Raw genomic sequence first — 23,476 nt, 5'->3', positions numbered from 1 at the left:
CTTTTTTTTTTTTTTTTTTTTTTAGTTGTTGGCAGCATTCTAGGCTCAGTCTCTCAGACCTGAGTTAATGCTGTATCACACTGGAAGTTCATTACATAATTACTTCTATACCTGCTACTGCCTGACTGAACAGGTGCTGCAGTCAGTTTTCGCACACTTTTGTGCGAGTGCCTATTCTGCCACACCACTATTCCTTCACCAAAAGATGACTAGACTAACTTTCATAACTTCTTTAAAGAAACAATGGACAGATGCTTCAACTTCTTTCCCTCACATATATCATTTTTTAACCATTTTCAATTTATGTTCCTTTTGAAAACACTATTCTTTAGAAGATGTGCCAACTGCATTGTGAAAGCCTGCCCTTCATCACCAGACAATTGGCATCAAATTTTTGTTGATCTTCCATACAGTGCAAACAAAAATAAACTGAATATACAATATATTACAAATATAAATTATCAGTAAACTCTTACATATGTAACTGTATGGGGAACCAATAATGTGCTCAATGTATCCATCTATCCAAATGATAACCAATCTAAACTTTAGACGCTGGTAAAAAAAAAATGTAAACTATAACCATGGGCATTCAACAGAATCTGGCACCACAATGCAAACAAGTAAAATATTGTTAAGCCATATGAATCAAACGTGTTCAAATGTAAAGGACTTGGTGACTTTAACACATTGTTTGAAGAAGCTGGTCTTGAGGAGGTGTAATACTCCTGCCAGAACGGCATGGTTTGAAAATATATAAAAAGTCCGCTGTAAGCATGAACTTTATGAAGGCATTATGACTTGCATACAGATGAGCAGCGGCCACTAAGTTAGGGACAGTGTACATACATTTAATTGTATATCTTGGGAGCCCACATGAGTACAAAGATGTGCAGAGACAAAAAGCTGAGCGTGAGAAGATTCAGCGAGGGTTTACCTGTTCAAATAAAGTGGTCTGCAACAGAGTCTCTTGTTAATGTGATAGCGTAGATGGTTAAAGTGCTACAAGATAACTACAGAATGATACACCATTACTACAATATTGGTTGCATGTAGGATTGTGTGTCAAGGGCCAAGTGCTGAGAGTTGACAATCAATGTCTAGAAAACACCGAGGGCTGTGGTGGCATTTTGAAAAGCTCTTGAAGGTGGGAGAATAACATAAGATCCCTATGGGAAAAAATGAGCAGCGTTTTCTGATGGATACTTCCACCTTATTAATTCCTCCCGGCGCCAGTCTTTAACAGTTCATGAGCTCCAAAAAGTGGTGCACTTGGACTCTGCAGGTACTTGCCTAGGATTAAGGTGCCTTTTTTTGGCGTCCCTCCATATGGATTCGTAACTCGTAGCTCCTCTCGAACGATCACTGACTCCTTAGAAGACTATTAACAGAGAAAATGTCCTCTTGAAAGGCTACATGTTTTAAACCATCCTGGCCTGCAGAAAATCAAATGTTCACAGATCTGCATTAGGCCTGCCTTTGGTGCCTAGGTTCCAAGCATGACTATCAAGTACGCACTGATGCACCATAAGGCTATTGAGTTCAATAATGTACAGCTTCGTTTCACGCTGCAAGCAACAACGATGGTCATGTTTGAACTCCTGATCCCACTACACCTTCCTCTGGTAAGTCCAAGAGGAAATCAAAAGGCAAGTCAAAGAACAAGTACAACAAAATCTACTACAGGGAGAGGTTATGCAGTCTTTGCTCTAAGGATCTGGTTCTGCTGCTATTGTTTGACTCCGATCCCATTCCTCAGTTAATTGATGCAGCTGAAATTTCCTGGGCCATCAACTCTGCAGCATGTGGAGACCTTCAAGGAGTCAATGTTGCAGCTTTTTCAGATGATTCCAGGTCCCCCAGGAGTGCCTTTCAGGCCCACTACCCCAACAGCATTCCGCGCCCCTATTCATTTGGTCACAGCCACGCAGATTCACACCTACCTCTGCTCCAGAGGCGCCAGTTTCAGATGTGGAGCACATCTATATCTTGGCAGATGTCTCACTCCAAGATCCACAAAACTCAGCCCTTACTATAGGAAGATTTGTTCTACAAAATATTTGCCTCAACACATTTCCATCTACCGTACACTCCCTTCCCAGACAAACTGGTTCTGCTGACACAAGCATCATTTGAGCAGAAAGTTGTGATGTTGTTACTCAGCAGTCAAACTGTCAACCTTCTAAGGAGGAGAGGCTCCATCCCTTGGTTCCCACAAGCTTTCAGCTTTTACATGGACGATCAGCTCTTGGTGAGAGTGAGAAAAACGCAAGTGTAACGAAATACTGCTTTTTGTATGGTCACTCCCAAGTTTTAGGCACTGATGCTGCAGGAGTTTCAGTTCGGAGTGCACTGAGGCCTACTAACCAGACCTCGGTTCCTGACCCTAAAGTGTATGTCAATTTGGCTATACCAAATTGGAAATGGCTAACTTACCTGTAAGTGCCTAGTAATTGTCCGGTGACTGGAGGATTAATTCTCCACAATTACGTTTATTTGCCAGGATAAAATAACGAGCTGCAGGGGGCACACAGTAGGCAGCAAATGACAAGATGTTCAAATGAACGTTCCCTTAAGGGAACTTGGAACTCACTCCTATGGCAACGTTCCAGTTCCCAACCTACTACTACGAGATACTAAATGGGTTTCCCCTATTTAGATTTTTAAAAGTACATGCTTTAATACTACTAAAATAAATAACTAAACCTTATGATATCATCAATTTTATATATAATCTACACTTTATTTCACGTAGAAATGCCAGAACAGGAAGACTACAAACATCCAACATAATATTGTAACAACACACTAAAAACTAACACCACACTCAAAAACGCAAAGGTACAGTCCCTAATCTACTGCTTCGTCTTATACCCCCACCAACACTCATTCCTTAACTACCTCTACATTCCCCTCCCAATCTTCATCTACACCACTCCTTTCTTCCACTTGCTTCACCATGACTACACATCAGAAATTCCACCATTGACAATTCTCAACCCGTATAAGGGTTCAAAGCCGACACAACTCCTTCCCAGCACCCAGCAAGCTGCTGGGCCCACCGTGTCATCGGTGTCTGCACCAATGGGCTCTTCGGAGCTGAAAGAGTGATTGTCGTTGAAACTGGCTTCAAAGCCAAAATAGTCTTCGGCGTGCAGTTATAGATGCTATTTAAAATGTGCTATTTAAACTAACCTTGGGCATAGTACTACTCTACGCTAATGAAGCATACGTAGTTTGTACTAATTCGCACTCTGCAAATTGCACATAGCACAGTACAACAACTGTGCTTAATCACTTAGCGTATCAGCTAAATCAACAACATCCTCAGATGCTTTGATAAAGTAGTTTTCACATGCTAAAAAACATATAACCAATTCACAAAAGTGAACTTTTTCATTTAAAACCTTAGGCGATGAGAGAGGTGATGATTTTGAGGTCCCCCCCCCCCCCCAACCTAGGGGGAGGACCAAGCAGTTGCCTTGAACACAGAGAGCATAAACAAAAAGCGCATCTTGTTGAACTTCGGTGGTGGTCCCATCCTCTTAGGACCACCCCAAGCACAGTTATTGGCAAAAAAACAATCCCAACCAAAGGCCCTGCAAAGCATTATGGGACGAGATTAGCAGTGGGCAGGGAATATTATAGTATCCAATATCAAAATAATTCTACAAAGAGCTGCAGTTCAACTAGTCATTACTAGGTGTCCCTCACGAGTCAAATGCAAAAGCATTGAAACCCTTTCATCAAGCATTTGCATTTGACTCGTGAGGGACATCTAGTAACAACTAGTTGAACTGCAGCTCTTTGTAGAACCCACTGCCCTGGCATAGGTCAGCCACCCCTCTAGCTGGGTGCACTTTACAAGTGGTGAGGGTGCAGGTGCGAGCGCCCTGTACCCCACCAGTGTCTAAGCCAATTCGTAGGCATTGTAAGTGCAGCACTGCCACTACAAGTATATAGTGCTGGGAGTTTGTCATTGTGAAGTAGTGTGGCTCACTGGTTAGAGGCGGCAGACCCGAGAGCAGAGGACGGCCCGGGACCAGGGTTCGATTCCCGGCGCGGCAGGTTTCTGGACCAGGGTCATCGGACTCGATAATTCTCTCGCCTCGGTGCCCACTCTGATCAGCGATCACACTCGGCAACTCTGGGCATTAGCTTGCCTCATCTTCACTAACGGCCCCACCAGACCGCCGGGGATGCCTGGTCTCACCCTGGAGATACCCATTAAGGGACCATCTCTCAGGGAAGCCAGGAAGGGTTTCGCAGCGGTCGAAGCGCCTTGGGACCCTACGGGTAAGTAGTGCGCTATATAAATGCCAATACATACATACATACATACATACAGCACCGTAATGACTGTACTGAAAACTGGGATGTTTGATATCAAACTTCTCAGCACATTAAACCCACTCTGATGCCAGTGTGGGATTTATTGAAAAATGCACTCAGAGGGCATCTTGAGATTGCCCCCTGAAAAACGACCAACTTCTGGTGGGTTCGCTGACTGGTACCCAGCAGCCTGTCAGCACTAGACATGTTCTGGACCCCTGGGGTGGGAGTCTCTGCTCCCTGAGCACAGAAACAAAGCATTTCCGGGGCGGAGGTGTTCACACCTCCTCCAGGCCAGGAAGAGCCGCCTGTGGCAGGGGAGCTTCAAAGGCTTTGCACACTTTGTAATGCGACCTCCAGCCTCTCCTGCTATCAGGAGCAGGCCCCCTTCCTGCCTCCCCTCCTTTTCGGCGGGAAGTCAGGCCGGAAAAATTAGCCAGCCCAGAAGGTGTACCCACCCCTCAGGTGGGGGAGGCGAAGCTTATTGGCTACTACCTCAAGGCCCCTAAATACAGTATTTAGGGGGCAGCCCTGAACCAAGAAGACCGATTCCCGCAACCTACGGAAAAGGATGAAAAAAGAAGCCCAGCAGAGGAGACTGCAGAGAAGAATTGACTTGGCCTTGGCCACAGCCCTACTGGCCCGTCTGAAGTATCCAGTGATCCTGCACCAAACGTCACCTTGTCCTGCAGCCAGCGACCTCCAGAACCCCTGGGAGGACAGACTGCCTTCAACAAAGACCGGATCTCCTGTGAACAGCAGCTCTGTTCAAAAGAAACAGCCAAGAAAAACTCTGAGTCTGCTGAGGACAAAGAAACCTGACGCCTGGAACCACCACTGCAGCCGACACCTATGGCCCGAATCTGAGTGGCCCACCAGTCCCTGCGAGGTCCCCCAGCGCTCCAGAGCCCGAGTCCACCTTGGGTTGACCCCTTCAGGACTCTCCTGCAGCCTCTGCACGGAGATCCCTCCAACCGCAAGTAGCCCGGTAAGGTGAAATCTGACCTCAAAAGACACCCCTGCAACCGGAGGCCCCCTTTTGAATGACATTGGGCCTCAGCACTCTGCACCCGGCCGCCCTAGTGCTGCTGAGGTTGCTTTGAGAGTGCATCCTTGACCCTGGGGGTATCCTTCTAACCCCAAAACGCCTCAGCCAGACTCATATTGGACATCCCTCGGCATGCTCTAATTTCTGGCCTCCTGAAAGACCTCCATTGGCTCCCTGTCAACAAGAGAATAACGTTCCATCTCCTCACCCACGCACACAAAGCCCTCTACGACCTAAGACCCGAATGCCTCAACAAGCGTCTATCCTTCTACACCCCCTCCCGCCAACTACGATCGTCCAATCAAGCCCTCGCCACAATTCCGCGCATCCATATCCTTCTCCTACTTAGCGGCCAAAACCTGGAATTCTCTCCCCACCCACCTCCGCCTCACTCAGAACCACCTCTCTTTCAGAAAGCAACTAAAAACCTGGATATTCGATAAGTAAATCACCTCCCTCCCTCAAGCGCTTCGAGACCCTCTGGGTGAGTAGTGCACTATACAAATTTTGGAACTTGAACTTGAACTCGCACAACAAAGTACTTGCCTGTTAACCAATAACTTCATTTCTCTCTATAGGAATACATTGACTGCTTTTCCTTCAAAAATGTGTGGAGTTGATTGGAATGAAAACCTGAAAACTACAACTGTGCAAAACTGATTTTACTTAACTTTTCTCTAGGAAATGTGTTTATTTCAACTGTCTCATCCTGTTATAGCACTTCTGAAATCACACAACTGCACTAATGTATGTTGTGAACAATGAGAATAAAATTAACATTTCTACCGTAGTGAAAGTATCATCTAGCAACCGAACACCCTAAACCTACTTGTATGCACTATACTATGAGAGCATGGAATAGCGTAACTTGCATCTAGACTTTCATAGGTAAAATTGAAACACTCCATACCTGTTTACATCAAAACGCTGTAGTCCTCAGCAGCTAGGAGAAAGTGTTTCTCAAAAGGGAAGCGTGCATCAGCTCCTCTCCTCTTGGACTTGGCTCAGTAGTAGTTTTCAGCACAGAACTTGATGCTGCAGCATCAAAGCAGTATGGCAGTTTCTGTCAATATCTTCTAGCAGTACCTTGCATGATAATCTGGGGTGAGGTGAAGGATCCAAACACCAATTATCCTATCTGGAATGGAACCTCCTCCCAATCCGGATTCTGTGGCAATCATAACACTTAGCTAGACCTCATAGCGGCTACTGACAACATCCAAGCCTGCCTCAACCGAGTGGAGACTGTAGCTCTGATCCTCTTAGAACTCTCGGCAGCCGTCGACCCGAATATGGTCTTAAGCCACACACTCATCACAAGACCCAACAACATAGGCATCCAAGGAGCTGCTCTCAGATGGATCGCCTCTTTCCTGACCCGAAGAATGCAAAAAACCTGCTCCCCACCCCTCCTTCACTTCCGAACCCAGGCAAATCCTCTTTGGAGTACCTCATGGATCCTCGCTCAGCCTCACCCTCTTCAACACTTATGACACACCTGGCCGGTATCCTCAAATCTCATGGACTCCATCATATCCTACGCAAATGACAGACAACTCAACCTCTCCCTCTCCGAAGACTCCCTCTCCGAAGACCACCAAGACCAGCTTCCAGAACTGCTTATCTGAAAGAAACAGGTTAGTGTTAGATTCCTTACCTTAGAATATCCCCAGGCGTCTGACTGGATCCAGAAAGTTTTGCGTAGCAGTACCCCTGCGCGGCGGGAGGCGTCGTCTGCAGCTCCGCGCCCATCGTTGGCATCGTGGTCGCCGGGATGACGTCGTCGAAGTACTTAGACGACGCCCTCGCGCGCTGACGCCAGTTCTTGTTTTTTCCGCACCAGCAAGCGCAGATCCGGGAAGAGCAGTACTCCTAGTCAATTTTTGACTAACTTTGTCTATCTCCTTTGGATCTTCTCGAGTCAATTCTCGCCTCCAGTGCCGATAGACTGTAACCGCATGATGTCAGTTACCGACTCCCACCGTTGGTGCCTTTATTGCCTCTGGGCTGACCACAAGTTGTGCCGCGATTGCCGGGCCTTGACGTCGAAAGCTAGACTAGAGCGGTCCCGTAAGCGCCTCGAGATCCAGCAGTCGGCCGACGCCGCTCAGGGGCCACAGTCATCACAGCTCGGCGAGTAAACACCACTCGTCGGGCTCCAAGTCCTCAGGTAAGTCAAGGCACAAGAAGTCGAAGAAGCGACATCGCTCTTCTGATCCCCCCACCCCCTGCCCCCCCCCCCCCCCCCCCCCCCCCCCCCGACGCTCGCGCGACACGGCCGGGGGTTCGGGCGACACTGCCCACGCGGCTCACCGGAGCCGCAAGCGCTGCGTCCAGCTCCACGTCCGCCGGTCCCTGGGCTGCACGCGATGACCGAGATCAGCGTCTTCCTCACGGCCATGAGGTCGCGCTTCCCTCCGTCTGAACCCGCCGAGCCGCCTTTGGGCCCTGTGGGTCCGTCTGGGAGCACAAGGGGGCCGCAGGGTACCTCAGGATCCAGTCCTGGATCCGTGACGACCCCGGTCGACCTTACGACCCTTCCGCTGGTGCCGTCACCAAGAGTGTCTCCACCGACGCCGTCTTCGACGCCGATCGTCACCAACGACCCGGCTCCATCATTTATTCCTGACTATCAGGAGATGGATGACCAGGGGGATTGGAAGGGGTCTGAGGACCCTCTGGCACTGCACTGCCAGTTAAGCCAGGACTGGGCAGACTAACTGGGTGAGGCCAGTGGTCTGGACACTACGCCTGACACTGATTTTGTCTCCCCTCCCACCGTGGCTACGGAGGAGGGGGCTGCTACAGCATGGTGTTGACTAGGGCAGCCACGGCCTTGGCCCTTGAGCTCCCAGTCGCGGCCGTGAGGAGTAACCTCCTCACTGAGGTGCTCAAAAGGCAGGCAAGCTCCTCGGAGCCTCCCCTGCCGTTCAACGAAGCCCTCCCTGACGTTTTGTTGGGCACCTGGTCCAAGCCCTCTACAGGCCTCCCTGTAGATCGGAACGTGGCCCGACGCCACCGCCCGGCGACCCCAGTTTCCGGTCTGTTCACCCCACCCCTGAGAGCCTGGTGATCCAGGCCTCAACTTCTCAGTCCGCATTCCCAACCGCCCCTCTGGATCGGGAATCCCAAAGGTACGACCAGTTTGGTAAGAAGCTGTTCTCACTAAGTTTGGGGTTGCGGTCTGTCAACACCGCCTGCCTTTTGGGCCGTTACTCCCACTCTTTGTAGGATAAGGTTGCGGAAGTGCTGCTGCAGTGCCCGGCGGAGGTCCAGGCAAAACTTACCCAAGCCCTTTTGGAGGGAAGGGATGCAGCACGATGTTCTATTCGGTGTGGACTGGATACCACGGACTCGCTAGGCAGGGCGATTGCAACGACGGTGGTGGTTCGCCGCCTCGCCTGGCTGAGGTCGGCTAACTTTTTGGTGATGTCCAAGCCTCTCTTATGGACATGCCCTTTGATGGCCGTCACCTCTTTGGCGACAAGGTGGACAACACGCTGGAGCGTTTCAAGGATTCCAGGGGTACGGCCAAGTCCTTGGGCCTCGGCCAACGCCAGCAGGCTTCCGCCTTTCGTGGCAAGGAAGGGGCGCCCCCACACGTCCAGCTAGCCACAGGTCGCAGAACCAACATCAATGCAGTCGCGGATGTGGTAACCGTCGTGGCGGTGCCGGGGGACACCGGCAAGGTCAGTCCACACCCGCCCCCGCAGCATCTGCCTCAAAATCCTCATAGTCCAAGTTTTCAGGCCCATTCAACGCAGGGTTCACCATCACCTCCTCCACTGGCGTTCCATCACATCAGACAGGTGGGTGCTGCAAATTGTTCGAAGGGGCTACTCCCTCTCCTTCGAGGCGACCCCTCCAGCCATGCCACCGCAGTACCACCGCATGTCGGGGGATCACTTGCTACTTCTACAGGAGGAAGTTATGGCCCTCTTGGCCAAGGGGGCCGTCGAGCGCGTTCCTGGGCCAGAAGTAGGACGTGGTTGCTATTCCCACTACTTTATGGTACCCAAGAAGGGCAAAGGGGGCCTACGCCCTATCTAGGATCTAAGAAGCGTCAACTGCTTCCTCCGGAAGGAGAAGTTCAAGATGCTGACTTTGGCTCAGGTCCTAGCTGCCCTAGACCCAGAAGACTGGATGGTAGCGTTGGACTTGCAGGACGCTTATTTTCACATCCCCATCCTGCCGGCCCACAGGCATTACCTTCGGTTCACGGTAGGCCACGAGCACTTTGTTTACCCCTTTGTTTATCCCCATCGGCCTTACCAGCGCCCCACGGGTGTTCACGAAAGTGATGGCGGTGGTCACAGCTCATCTGCGCAGGTTAGGGGTTTCAGTCTTCCCCTATCTTGACGACTGATTGTTGAAGGCGTGCTCACCCCCAAACAGTTGTCTCCCACCTCCAGACTACGGCTGACCTCCTGCACTTTCTGGGGTTCTCCATCAACGTGCCGAAGACACACCTGTGCCCCTCGTAGAGGCTCCTTTTCATCATAGCGGTTCTGGGCTCAGCGCAGTTTCGGGTTTACCCCCCCCCCCCGAACAACGGGTTCTGGATATTCAGGCTCTGATTCCGGTCTTTTAGCCTTTATCCCGAGTCTCGGTCAGGTTGACGTTGCGGCTCCTGGGGCTGATGGCCTCCTGCATCCTTCTGGTGCATCATGCCCGGTGGCGGATGTGGGCTCTGCAGTGGGACCTTAAGTTTCAGTGGGCACACAATCAGGATAACCTGTCCGACTGCGTCCGGATTTCGGAGGGCACTGCAAAACAGTTGCAGCTCACGAACCGCGATTGGGTAAGAGGCACATCTCTCTGCCTTCCCCAACCGGAGCATATAGTAGTGACAGATGCATCCCTCCTGGGATGGGGAGGCCACATGGGAGAGAGGGAGATCAGAGGCCTCTGGTCTCTGGCGGAGTCCCAGCTCCACATCAACCTTCTGGAGCTGCGGGCGATCCGGCTTGCACTGAAAGCATTCCTTCCCTCTGTCCCGGGAAGTGTAGTGCAGGTGTTCACGGACACACCACCGCCATGTGGTACTGCAACAAACAGGACGGGTGGGGTCGTGGACCCTTTGTCAGGAGGCTCTGCGCCTCTGGACATGGATGGAACACCAGGGCGTTACCCTGGTGGTTCAACACCTGGCAGGTTCCCGGATCGCCAGGGCTGACAAATCTCAGCCGCCAGTGAAAGATGGATCACGAATGGCGTCTGAACTCCGGCGTGGCGCAAGGTCTCTTTTAGCAGTGAGGAGAGCCTTAGTTAGATCTATTTGTCACCGAAGAGAACGCGAAATGTCATCAGTTCTGCGCGTTGGTATTTCCAAGGAGGCACTCGCTCAGTGACTCTTTTCGACGTGAGTAGAGATGCGGTCTGTTGTACGCCTTTCTGTCCATACCACTTCTGCCGAGAGTGCTGAAGAAGATCAGGCGAGATCGGGTCCAAGTCATCCTTGTGGCTCTGGACTGGGCACAAAGATACTGGTATCCCGAGCTACTCAGCATGTCAGTCGATCCCCTGATTCGTCTGTCTCTTCAGGAGGACCTCCTGTCGCAGCAGCAGGGGACGGTCACCACCCGAACCTGTTCAGCCTCCACCTCCATGCGTGGAGATTGAGCGGCGGCAGTTGAGGCCATTTGACTTGCCTCCTGAAGTCTATGATGTGATTCTGGCAGCCAGGCGTCCCTCCACAAAATCGGTATACGCCTGCAGGTGGAACAATTGTGTGGCATGATGCACAGCAAAGGCTGTGGATCCTCTCTCTGCCCCCCTTTCAGAGGTTCTCCTCTTGCCCAGCAGGGTTCTGCTCTGGGCACTCTTAAGGGCTACCTCTCTGCCATTTCTGGCTTCTTGAGGCTTCCTGATCAGCTTTCTCTTTTCAAGTCTCCTGTTGTAAATAGATTCCTGAAGGGCATCACACGCATGTTTCCTCCTCATCCTTTCGTGATGCCTCAGTGGGACTTGAACCTTGTTCTAACCTATCTGATATGCGCTCCTTTCGAGCCACTTCACAATTGCCCTCTTCGTCTTCTGACTCTCAAGACTGCTTACCTGGTTGCCATCACCTCTGCCAGTAGAGTGAGTGAGCTCCAGGCTCTATCTTCTAAGCCTCCTTTCCTTTCTGTCCATCCGGACAAGTTTGTTTTAAGAACGCGTCCTTCTTTCCTGCCCAAGGTGATTACGGCCTTTCACATCGGGCAGTGCATCACCTTGCCCACCTTCTTTCCGCCTACGCATCCCTCAAAAGAGGAAGAGAGGCTCCACTGTCTGGACCCAAAACGTGCACTCTCCTTCTACCTTGATCGCACAAGCCAGTTCCGGGTGGATGAGCAGCTCTTTTTGATGGTTACGTGGGCGCGAAGAAGAGACGGGCGAAGCGCAAACGGACAATCTCTCGGTGGGTCGTGTTGTGCATCAAGGTCTGTTTCTCCTTGGCTAAGAAGGAGCCCCCGGCTAGACACTACTGCCTGGACAGCCAAGTCCGGAGAGATAGCTTTTTCGGCCGTTCCGTTCTCCAGGACTTTCTGGTGTGATCTTGGTCCGCAGACCCACCACCGGGGTTGGTATTGCTTGGGTATCTATTCTAAGGTAAGGAATCTAACACTAACCTGTTTCTTTCAGATGCACATGGTTCGAGGCATATGAGCTGCAGATCATACACTATGCATTAGATCGCTACCTGGTGTTGGGCTCGGATGATTGCAGGTTGTTGTCTTCTTGGAGCGGTCTTTGTAGTCACGATATAGGTGACTCCTCCCTTGGACGATACTGCGCATGGGCATCGGCTCCATCCTTAGATTGTTTTTTTCCGCCACTGGGTCGGATGAAAGTTTCTCCGCTTCGGCTAGAAAAACGTTTCCAGCAACTTTGAATCGCAAAACTTCCACAAACTTCAAGAAACTACCTTCGACATCGAAGACAAGGCTTTTCGACTACACTACTTTCATTCTGGTCATCGAAGTGGGCCGTTAGGCCTATCGACGCCGTACGGCCTACACCACATAGAAAGAACTCCGTTCAAGAAATGGCCGAAATGCCAGGCAAAATTACCGAATAGCAATCATCACAAGGTTTGCAACCTCTATCTATCGCCGTATCACAACGAGTCGACCTGCACAGCTTGTGCGTCCTTCCGATCGAAGAAGACCATCCGGGATCGGAGCGCCCGTCGACACGAGATAAGGAGATCAGCCCCAGCACTGGAGATTATCTTTGATGACGAAAAATGCTCGTTCCAGAAGAAGATGATTCGCCAGATCTCCAGATCATATCAGAGGCAGAGAACTCGTACGACTCGATTCCATCACGTCAACCCGTGAGTACCTCTGCCCCTGCACCCCATACACTGCCCAAGCCAAAGGTCAGCACTCCGCCCAAGGGGCCCAGTCGAGACCAAGCGCTCCCTCTTAAAGCCCAGACTTCGAGCTCGGCACCGAGGAAGACAACTACGCCTTCAGGTGCTTCCGCACCGAGCAAACCACACGTGCCGATCCCACCACCTCCAACGGCATCGAGGCCAAAAGACTTTTCGGCACCGAAGCCAAGAGAATCTTCGGCACCGAAACCGAAAGACTCTTCGGTACCGAAATCAAAAGATTCTTCGACGTCGAAAGCAAAAGACCCTTCGGTACTGAAATCAAAAGATCCTTCAACGCCGCAGACTAAAGTAGTACCGAAAGAAGCTTCGGCTCCGAAGCCGTCGACTTCCAAAGATAAAGATGGAAAGTCAGCTTCCACTCCGAAGACTGCCACTCCGTTGACAACACCTGCAAGGCCGGATCCCGAGGTTCCGAAGCCCTCGGACATGCCTGTCAAGCCGAAAGCAACACCTTCGGCACCAAGAACTTTGCCACAGGACACTGTAACACCTCCCAAGGCAAAACGACAAAAACAACCTCTGTCGGAACCGAAAAAATCGATGCCGAAGAAGGTTGTAGAGTAAGAAGAGGAAGAATTGTTCAGAACAGATCCTTAACGAAAGAGGACCTACATAAACCCAAAGACTAGACATGTGGGTGCTATACCTCATAAGAAGAGACTAGCAGAAACACCACCTACACCTGTGGTTCCTGCCAAAAAGGACTGTGCAACTTCCCCTATGCACCCTCCCTCTCCTGTATCTCCTTCCTCTCCTATCCATCCTATCCCTCCTTAGTGGTGTGTCTCACTGGTTAGAGGCGGCAGACCCGGAAGCAGAGAACGGCCCGGGACCAGGGTTCAATTCCCGACGCGGCAGGGTCGTGGACCAGGGTCAGCAGACCCGATAATTCTCGCCTCGGTGCCTACTCTAACCAGGGATCACACTCTGCAACTCTGGGCATTAGCTTGCCTCATCTCTGCAACGGCCCCCCACATTCGCCGGGGATGCCTGGTTTCACCTTGGAGATACCCAGTAGGGACCATCTCACAGGGATAGCCAGGACGAATCCCCCAGCGGTCTACAGCGCCACGACGCCTCAGGGCAGCAGTGCGCTTTACAAGACACATTCATACATTCATACATACATTTCACCTCAAATCTCTCCTGTAGCCTCTCCTGCATCCTCACATTCACCACAAACTGTTGAGGAGTATGACTTAGGTGGTGGGGAGGATCCGAATGCCAACCCAAATACATATACTTTAGATGACAATATCTATACTTTTCCACCTCATAATGTGCCTGATATCCCGGATCCACAGTTATACCCATCAAAGCCCTCTCCTCCAGAGGACAGCATTGGCTTTAATCACCTCTTACACAGAGCTGCTATCTACCACAATGTTACAATGCACTCTGATGACATTGAGGAGGATTTTCTGTTAGATACTTTTGAGCCATCACACAGATCCACTCACATTCTTCCCATGATCAAAGGAGTCATTTAACACGCTCCAGAAATATTCAAAGATCCTTTATGTGCTAGGGTACTGAATCCAAGGATAGAAAAGAAATATAGGCCTGCACCCTCTGACCCAACCTATATTAAAGGGACTTTCTCCTCTAGACTCCTTGGTGGTGTCCAATGCAAGAAAAAGAGCAAATTCAGACTTCTGGTGAAACGCCCCCACCTGACAAGGAATCCAAAGTTATTGATTCGTCAGGTAAAAGGATTACTGCACAAGCTACAAATATATGGCGCATTGCGAATACACAAGCCCTTCTCTCACGTTAGGATGTATGACGTTACAACGCATACTTTTACTCCGCATACCATTACAATGCGGTATTTACAACGCATACCATTACAACGCCTAGCGCTTTGAGGTGCTGGATAGTGGTAAGTATAATTTACTATTCTAACTCCAGTCCCCGTGGACCCTAGGGAAGGTGTTGGATAGTAAATTATACTTATTCCCTATCCTAGAGCGCCCCCCAGCGCAATGCGTTGTAATGGTATGCGTTGTAAAAGATGCGTTGTAGTGGTAGTGCGGAGTAAAAGATGCGTTGTAACGGGTGTATACCCTCACGTTATGACAGGGCTCATTACGACCAAGAGACACTAATACAGGACCTTCCAGATCAATATAAAGATCAGGCAACTGAGCTCATTCAAGAAGGCAAATTAATCTCAAATGCCTTAATAAAATGTGCACTAGATGTCTCAGACACAGCTGCTAGAGCTGTAAATACTAGCGTGATACTCAGGAGACATGCATGGCTGCGCATTTCCGGGTTCAAACAAGAGGTGCAAACCACAATTTTGAACCTGCCTTGTAACCAAAACCAGCTATTTGGTCCAGAAGTAGACACTAAATTGGAGAAAATGAAAAAAGACACAGATACGGCAAAGTCAATAGGAGATCTACAGTCCACACAGACTAGAGGTTCTTTTCGTCGCTCCTTTTATAGAGGAGGCTGGGAAGACACAAACACAAACATCCTCTAACAAAGGATATTTTTATAGGAGGATACTGGGGCAATAATAACCAGGGAAGAGGTCGCGGTAACAACAGCAATTGCTCCTCCTCCACAACTAAACAGTGACTTCCCTCTGCTCCCCCAACAGCATTTCACTCCTGTGGGGGGCAGATTAACACAGTTTATCCAACATGGCTAATGCCTATAACTTACAGCAACCCCCCTACCCCACCCCCCTTACACCCCCCCCCCCCCCCCCCCCCCCGAAACATACCACCCACCCAGGCAGCGTCCTATGTCTACAGATCACCTGACTCTGCTTCAACAGGAAGTCCTAGCACTTCTACAAAAATATGCTATTCAACTAGTCCCATTAGAGGAACAGGGGACGGGGGTTTACTCGCTGTATTTTCTAATTCCCAAAAAGGACGGGACACTGAGACCAATTCTCGACCTCAGGCCTCTCAACCATTACAATCAGATCATTTTCATATGATCACTCTGCAACAAGTGCTCCCACTGTTGCAACAAGGCGATTTCCTTTCAACGCTAGACCTAAAGGTTGCCTATTTTCACATCCCAATACATCCTGCTCACAGGAAGTTCATATGGTTTGTAATACAAGGACAGCACTATCAGTTCAAAGTCCTTCCATTTGGTGTCACAACAGCTCCACGGGTGTTCACAAAGTGCTTAGCAGTAGTAGCAGCACATCTCAGAAGACAACAGATACACGTCTTCCCTTACCTGGACGATTGGCTCATAAAAGCCAAATCATTCCACCAATGTTTACAACACACTCGGCTGACAATTCAACTGTTGCACGACTTCAGGTTTACGATCAACTACACAAAGTCGCACCTAGAGCCTTCGCACGTCCATCAGTATCTAGGAGCTACTGATCCAGCGGGTCAAGAGAAATTCAGTCTCATATGTATAACTCTACACCACAATACTCACCATTATTTATAAATTCATCACTAGGCCCATAAATTACTGAGACATGAATTTTGACCTACTGAATCTTATGACCTAATTAATCTAACATAGCATTTCACTTTAATTAAGTCACAAATATAGGCAATGGATTAACTAATGGTAACTCAAGGAAACAAACAAGACCAGCTTGTCATTTCAAAAACTATTTTTATTAACTTTATTTATAGCATAATGCATTTTAAGAAAAACTCTTTAATTAGCATTTTCATTAAGAAGAATTATTTATTTAAAGGCACATTAGCCTTAACAAGTTCGAACCAAAATCAGCATGAGTAAATGCTCAAACACTTAGATTATTTCTCCATCGCCTATTTACCTAATTTAGCTAAAGAAAACCTGAAAGGAAAAAGTAAAGTCTCTTAAGATCTTACGTGAAAGGAAAATCTGGCAGCGTCCTTGGAGCACAGGAACGATCGAACAGTGCTCTTAGCGAGGGGCAATTCTTATGGTATTTCCCTATCTAAAACTAACTAAAAGAATACAAATATTCAAGCAAGACAAAACTTGATTGGTCAAAGGATGTCTCCTGATGCGGTCATCCGATTCTCGCATAGCCAGAGTCCCGTTCTTTCAAGAGCGGCATTGTTTATTATTTAATGTCACTAGCAGCTTCCGAAGGTGGTTACATTTGACAAAAGTCAATACTATTTCCTTCGTCCACTCAAGCTTTTCTGTCGCTGAATGTCAAGCACGGCCTTGACCATAAAGAAATCTGAACCAAATGTCCTAAGCTTCCACACAGCCTTGTTTGCGAGCCATTCTCCAAGAATTAATGTAGAAAAACATTTCCACATTCCATCATAGCTGTGCAAGGCCCACTTTTGGTAAAGCTTTTCGGACATCCATTTTCGAAGTAGGCCACAGGCCTTTTTAGCGTGAGTCTAGTATGCAAGGAAACGCAAGACAATAATTAATTCGAGAAATGATAATTATTCTGTTACCCACCCCCTTTACTAAAATTAACCCATTAATTTATGTTACCTAGTTTTGCATACAAACGAATAAACAAACACTAACACATGAGACGACAAAACATAAACAGAAGCACATTAAAAGAATGCACATGCTATTATTTTTAAAACAGCCGCAGTTAATTTACGACAAAACAAAATACAAAGTAAATTTATTTTTCAAAGCAAAATGACGAACATTACAAGAGCACAAGTGATTAAATCCGCGTGTTGGTGTTGGTGCATACTACTCTAGGTTGAATCAGTACAACGTGCAAATCATGCAACACTCATTAGTAAAAATAAAAATCATGAGTTTCATTTGTCACGAACTATTATTCAGAAATAATTCTGAAAGTCCGCTCCATCACTACCATAAACACATCTACAGCTCTAGCGTATCCCAGTCCAGCCAGGATACAGAGCATTCAAGCCTTAGTCTCAACTTTTCAACACCAACAGTCTCTCCAAGCAAGAGTGTTCATGAGATTAATAGGCATGATGGCAACTTGCATCTTCATAGTGCCACATGCAAGACTACAAATGCGTCCATTACAAGACTGTCTAGCACGACAGTGGAATCTGGCTCAAGGTCAGCTCACAGACCTGGTGTTGGTAGACAGCCGTACGTATCGCTCTCGGTGGAACGGTGGAACACCAAAAACTTAACCAGAGGACGGCCGTTCCTCGAGCCTGTTCCACAAATAGTGCTCACAACAGACTCATCCCTCACAGGATGGAGAGCCCATCTCTTACACCACACGACTCAAGGTCGATGGAACAACCAACAAAAGCTGTTGCATATAACCATCTAGAGTTGCTAGTGATATTCTTAGCACTCAAAACTTTTCAACTTCAAGTACAGAACAAAGCTGTATTAATCCGGACGGAAAATATGACAGCAATGTACTCTATACAAAAACAGGGGGGTGGGGGGGGGGGGGGACACTCTCTGTAACTGTCCCAGCTCGCACAGAACATTTGGAGATGGGCCGTTCCTCAAAACATATATCTGTTAGCGGAACACCTTACAGGAGTTCACAATCAGATAGTGGGTCTGTTAAGTCGGCAGTCACAACAGATTCACAAATGGGAACTACATCCACAAGTTCTTCAACCATTCTTCCAACATTGGGGGCACCCACACATAGACCTGTTTGCCACCCACGAAAATGCAAAATGCCCAACCTTCGCCGCCAGGTTCCCACACCCAAGGTCAGAGGGCAATGCAATATGGATGCACTGGTCAGGCAGATTTGCGAACGCTTTTCCGCCTCTCCCCCTCATTCCACACGTGGTGCGCAAGGTCAAACAACAGTCTCTCAAGCTCATTCTAGTAGCTCCCACATGGGCACGCCAGCCGTGGTTCACCACACTACTAGATCTCTCTCTGGTTCCACATCAAAAGTTACAGCTCACACCATCGATGTTAACACAGAACTATGGAGAAATCGGACACCCAGACCCGAACCAATTGAATTTGGAGATCTGGCTCCTGAAGTCTTAGAGTTTGGTTATCTTAACCTACCACCAGACTGCAGGAAAGAGGCGAGGAAACCCACTACTAGAGCGTGTTATGCCGCCAAATGGAAAAGATTTGCAACATATTGCAAACATAATCACATTGATCCACTGGATGCTTCCATCCAAAATATTGGTTAAGTCAGGGCTCGACAAATCTAAAAAATCTCACTTGACCTGCAGGTCGAGTAAGTAGACTTTTCTACTCGACCTAACAGCAATGCACTCGACCCACAATTGATCGCATAATGGACTTTTTTTCAAAACATTTGCAGCGCCAACAGCCCAGGAAAACGTTGGCCAACCAACCCCAATTTGGAATGCGCTCTAATCAATGGTACAACACCAGTGCAGCTTCTGAAATAACTCACTATCGAGACTAGTCTGCTCTTGAGTATTGCGGGTTCTGATATGGGGGAGGGAGGGTTATACCTGTTCAGTAAAACTAAAAGGTCTGCCTGACGCTTCCCCCTCCCAAAGCCTAACTCTGGGCCTAAACTTACTTTTGGGAAACTGGGTGGTAATTAGTGGTCACACAATCTGCACAATCCGCACCTTAGAGGTGATGGTGACACTGTCTTGCGAGCAAAATCAAGCAATGAAGGTGAGGAAACATACAGATATTCACAAACTACACCCAGAATAGTAAACATGTTCTAGTAATGCAACTTGCATAGCAGTATAAACTCTGGGAAGACATTTAATTTCCTTTGTACCTTCAGATAATAACTGACAGAAGTTCGGACATTTATAAAAGTGCAAGTAGAAACCCTATGGTGCAACACAGCCCAATCAAACTCTCCACATGCGCTTCATCCGGGAAAAGGCAAGCAAACTTTTTTAAACAGTGAGTTTATATAGGCACAGCACAGACAGTCCTGTAAACAAATTGCACATGGTCTGGCTTGACAACGTAGCTGTCACCAGGCAATTAGAGTGAGCATTACTAGAGAGGGACTTTGGCTCTGCCCACATGTTGGGAGCCATTTGAGTACATGTTTTCAGAACAAGTGCCTCCACAAAAAAGTGCTTTCTTTGCTCTACAGTGATCATTTTGTTTTCTTATGCAGCAGCCTGAGATTGCATTTTCAAGGGCACAGTTAGGACTTGCTTGACAGTGCAACTGTCATTTCTACTTAGTACAGCACCAATGTCATTCTAATTCGTTGCTTCCACAATAATGCAGCATATAATGCTAATTTGCACGTAACGCTTTACTGAATATTACAACATTGACATTCATTTTCAACTGACATGCACAATATATCGAATCTTATTAAGACCAAAGCGATAAAAATTCAGTGCAGCGTAAGCTAATTACACAGATTACCAAATCAAATGTGGACGGTGCAATGCCTCGGTTAAGCACTAGCATAATCCAAAACCAGAGAGGTAACATAACATAAATAATTTAGACAACGAAACGAGCCAAGGAAAAACCGCAAAATAAAGGAAGTTGCTACCCATTCAGTTCAGAAAGTGGCAACACCAAAAACCCGTTTGAAAGAGTAGTTTACATCATGTAAATGTCAACGTTTTAAATTTCACTCGTTTCACTGCTAATCGAGTGGCCCTGTCTTTCCACAATGACCGTGCTGCCATCTAAGTGGAAATACAAGCTCCTTTATGTCTGTGAAGCTAGCAGCCTAAATACTTTTACAAAACAAGTGAAACATTTTCAGCAAGAGTTTTCCAATCGCCCTCACAAATAGGGCTGCAACATGTCACACCGAAGAACAAAGCAAATGTTTAAACATATCACATGACAGCCCGCTCCTTGTGAGCAAGGGGTATCTGGAACTGCAGCAGTTGCAAGTGAGGCTGGAGACAATACATATGTTTTCAACACGAACATCATTGCTTTCTCGAATTTTCACATTATACCACCAGTGGCATGAGCTGTTCCTTCTAATGACGACGGCTCACACGTGTGCACATGAACATGCTACCAACTGCCCAGCAGGCGCACCAGTCCATAAGGCGGCACCAAGTGCACCCTCACTTGGAGGAAAACAGTGAACAAAGCATTTTATAAGCTTATATTTTTCTATTCACGGTTCTCACTCTCAAGCTAAGGTGTCCACGTCTTCGAAAGAAAATCTATAAAACCAATGTAATATTATGCCTCTTTTATTATTCTACGACTTGTATGGCACAAGGGCAGTGGCGCGCCGTTCACCTTCAGCAAAGGCCGTCACACCAACTGCAGCTTTCCCGCCCCCACAAGATGGCCCTTAAATTTATCTTTATTACCCCGAATTACAGTGGAAGGGGAAGTCGTGGCATTATTAATGGACAGGATGCCTATTGCGACCAGCCTCAAATTATTCACAGGCAGTGTCGAGGAGCAGACCATTCTCGTAGGCCTTGGGGAGTGGTAATTACAGGAGGGATGGAGCCGGAGCTAGGCTGGGGAAAGGGTGAGACATGACGGATCAGTCAGCTCAGCTCAGCCTCGTTAGATGAAAAGAAATTTAACCGCAAGTTGTCAAAACTGACTCACCTCTGCCAAATCGCCCTGCACTCTGTCCCGAGTCCCGACTCCACCGAGGAGAGCGCGTGGTGGCGTGCTACGTCACTGCAGTACTTAAGGCAGCACAGCGCGGGGGTAGGCCAGGGCCGTCATTGGTAGCGCTTTCGCGCGCTACAAGATTGACGGCCCTGGCACCCAAACAATAGGCAGTGCGTGCATGATGCATGATGCCCATCGTGCGTGCGTGCATGATACATGCTGCCCCCTAAAGCCTTTCACCGCACACCGCATCGCAATGCTGCCACCTAAAGCCTTCCACATGCTACTGCACCTACCAGATAGCACTCGCCAGGCCGGTCAAGTAGGCCTTGAAACTGACTCGACCTGCACAAAATTCACTCGCATTTGCGAGCGGGCGAGTACATTTGTCGAGCCCTGGTTAAGTCTGTGGGTAGGTTTTTTAAGTGTTCAGAAATTTGGCGCTCAACTTCTTATGGTAAAGTATTAGCTTGTCGTACCATCAAGGTAGGTGCTTCTTGGTCAGAGGAAAACCTTAACCTCTGTAAAGAGAAGTGGTACAACCACCCCCCTCTTATTTCAATTTGGCAGGGAACCAGAGCACACTATACGTTTTCAAAAGTGACAGGTACAGTGATTCCCGAGAGGTGGACACTGTTTACAAATAAAATCTTTTGAAAAAATCTCCATTTGGTGTGATCTATCCCGAATGAATGAACACTTGATGAAGAAAATATCATTTGAAAACGTATAGTGTGCTCTGGTTCCCTGCCAAATCCATCCAAAATATCATTTGTTACTTTTTACATCTACAAAGGTCTAATTTAGCATACTCTTCCATACGCCTACATCTTGCAGCAATTGCAGCCTATTTACAAAACAGACAACACTTGTCTCTTTTTAGGGTACCTGCAATTAAAGCATTTGTGGAAGGATTAAAAAGAATAATCCCTCCCAGGCTGCCACCTTCTCCAGTATGGAACCTAAATTTGGTCCTTACGAGACTCATGGGACCCCCTTTTGAGCCTCTGCATAAATGTGAACTGCAATTTCTCACATAGAAAACTGCTTTCCTTGTTGCCATCACCTCTCTCAGAAGAGTAAGTGAAATAATCAATCAATTAATCAATGCATTTATATAGCGCACTACTCACCCGGAGGGTCTCAAGGCGCTAGGGGAGGGGGGGTCCGCTACTGCTCGAACAGCCAGGTCTTGAGCTGTTTCCCGAAGGCAAGGTGGTTTTGGGTCAGGCGGAGGTGGGTCGGGAGGGAGTTCCAAGTCTTGGCGGCCAGGTAGGAGAAGGACCTTCCTCCTGTGGTGGCTCTTCGGATCCGGGGGACGGTGACGAGGGCGTGGCTGGTCGATCGAAGCTGGCGTGTGGTAGCGTAGAAGTTGAGGCGGCTGTTGAGGTATGCTGGTCCTTGGTTGTGCAGGGCTTTGTGTGCGTGGGTGAGGAGACGGAAGGTGATTCTCTTGTTGACCGGGAGCCAGTGCAGATCTCTCAGGTGTGGCTGTGACGGGGGATGTCCAGGATGAGTCTTGCTGAGGCGTTCTGGATCCGCTGGAGTCTCTTCTGGAGTTTGGCGGTGGTTCCGGCGTAGAGGGAGTTGCCGTAGTCCAGACGGCTGGTGATGAGGGCCTGGGTGACCGTCTTCTTGGTCTCGGTGGGGATCCACCGGAAGATCTTACGTAGCATGCGCAGGATGTTGAAATACAATTGTTCACTATACAAGAACCATTCTTTCAAATACATACTAATAAAGTGGTTCTCGGGTCTAATCCAAAATTTCTTCCAAAGGTTATTACACCTTTTCATTTAAACCAATCTGTAGAGTTACCTGTGTTTTTCCAAAACCCAGACTCTGTAGCAGAAGGGGCCTTACACACGTTAAATGTTAAAAGAGCTCTGCTATACTACATAGATAGAACCAAATCCTTTAGAAAGACAAAACAATTGTTTGTATCTTTCTCTCCTCCACACAAAGGCAACCCTATCTCTAAGGGAAGAGTGGACATTTTAAACAGGGGTAACATACTGAAGCTGATCAACTCAATCGACAACCTAAAAAATATACAGACCACAGACCTGCTTGAACTTGAATTTCTTCCAGCTTCTCACACATGTGGTAATGAAACAATAAAGACCAGATGGGCAACACAAGACGTTGCAAATTCAATTATGAAGGAAACACTTAGATTCTCCCAGTGGGGAATTAAGTTAGAAGTGGAAATCAGGCCCGCTTACCCGACTGCTTCTTGAAGAAATTAAACAAGAACGCCCTAAAAT

The 23,476-nt window shown here is 48.1% G+C and overlaps 1 protein-coding gene across 1 annotated transcript in view; it reads left to right on the top strand.

The window, feature by feature from the left end:
* The window catches only part of FKBP4 (FKBP prolyl isomerase 4), a 242,218-nt gene that overhangs the window by 184,711 nt on the left and 34,031 nt on the right, over window positions 1–23,476 (top strand). The window lies entirely within an intron of this gene.

The sequence above is a fragment of the Lissotriton vulgaris genome, chromosome 1_2 (assembly GCF_964263255.1).
Source record: "Lissotriton vulgaris chromosome 1_2, aLisVul1.2, whole genome shotgun sequence".
In the NCBI taxonomy this organism is placed as follows: Eukaryota; Metazoa; Chordata; class Amphibia; order Caudata; family Salamandridae; genus Lissotriton; species Lissotriton vulgaris.
The sequence above is the reverse complement of the archived record's forward strand: the minus strand, read 5'-3'. Positions and strand labels throughout refer to the sequence as shown.